The sequence below is a fragment of the Orycteropus afer genome, unplaced genomic scaffold (assembly GCF_000298275.1).
Source record: "Orycteropus afer afer isolate SDZICR_OR568_19922 unplaced genomic scaffold, OryAfe1.0 scaffold00164, whole genome shotgun sequence".
NCBI lineage: Eukaryota > Metazoa > Chordata > Mammalia > Tubulidentata > Orycteropodidae > Orycteropus > Orycteropus afer.
Window position 1 is genome coordinate 4,713,529 of NW_006921751.1, and position 1,774 is coordinate 4,715,302.

The following is a 1,774-nucleotide window of genomic DNA, read 5'->3' on the forward strand; positions in this document are numbered from 1 at the left end:
TGTCAGCTCTACTATACACCTGGGAATTCTGATCATTCACATAAACTTATAGGACCATTGTCTGCCAACCCTATATGTTCTTGAATACACTCCCCATTTCACAGACATACCTAATCGTTTAGCCTGTCCACCCATCTATCCACAGGATGGCTCATTTTAAGCCTAGTAAAAAAACCTCAAAACTAAACTCACTGCCATGGAGTTGATTCTGACTCATAAAGACCCCTCCTTGGGTTTCCAAGGTAGTATATCTATGGAAGTAGATTGCTCAGTCTTCCCCTCAAGGAGTGGCTGGGTGGGTTTGAACCTCTAGCCTTCTGGTTGGCAGTCAAATGCCATAGGCACTACACCAGCAGAGCTCCCGTTAAGCCTAGTAGAATGACAAAACTGACCAATTCCCACATTAGGATTTGATACAGCTCATTTCCATGGTCCCACCTCCACAAAAGGGCCATGTCCCTTATTTACATTACTAACAAGCTCTTCAGTCACCGTGGTGGGCACCTTACATTTGCATAGTTCTAGCATAGTGGCTAAGGCACTTGACTGCTAAGCAGAAGGCTGGCGGTTCAAACCCAGCAGCCACTCCTCGGAAGGAAGGTTGGGCAATCCTACTTCCGTAATGACACTGCCTCGAAAACCCAAGGAGGGGTCGCTATGAGTCAGGGCTGACTCGGCGGCATGTAACAACAACAACAACAACAACAACCCAGACATCTGGTGGGTGCCACAAAAACTATGGCTAGAAGAGCCATATTAAGTAAGTCACTGTACCACACGTCTTATAATAACTCCATTGCTTGGAAAGATTGTGAATTTGTCTAAGATTACACAGAGGCAAAACTGATTTTTTTTTAACTGTGGTGAAAATATATACAATAAATCATTTGCCAATTCAACAATTTCTACATGTATATTACATTGACATTGATTGCATTCTTCATACTGTGTAACCAGTATAGCTATCATTTTACAAATTATTCCACCATCATTAACAAAGCCTCCTAACCAAAAAGGCTCCCTTTCCTCCTTCCTCCCACTAATAATCTCTGGTTACTATATTTTTACTTATTTCATGAAGTGAGATTATACAGTGTTTGTCCTTTTGCACCTGACTTATTTCACTCAGCATAATGTTTTCAAGGTTCATTCATGTTGTAGCATGCATCGGGAGTTCATTATTTTTATGGCTGAAAATATTCTACTGTATGTATTTATCACATAACACATTTTGTTTATTCATCTTGATAGACATTTCAGTTTTCACCTTTTAGCTACGGTGAAAAATACTGCAATGAACATTGGTGTACTGGTTGTAAAACTAAATTTTAAAATAGTATAGCTAGTACCATAATCATTTATCTTAATCCATCACTAAACTATTTCCAGTGTTAAAAGTAGTTTAAAAAGGGACAGAATTTTGGAACAATTTAGAACTACTGAAACTTAAGGGAAGATATTTAATATACCTTTACATGATAATCGTAAAAAACTTAATTTTAGCTTTCAGTGGTTGGTGACATCTTTCATGATTAATTTTCCCGAGCACAGCATACTGTCATATCAAATCTTTCCCTGGCGAGAGCAGATAATCCCACCCCTATTTTACTAAGATTGTAGTATAAACTCCTTTTTCTTCCACTGCCACTTCTGAGTATCTGGATCTTTATTCTCACTTTCTATATTAGAGAAAAAAAGACATCCTTTTTCCTCCTCTCTGTCTTCCTCCTAACATTCATTAATTTATTCAGGGTGCTTCCCCAGTACATTTTAA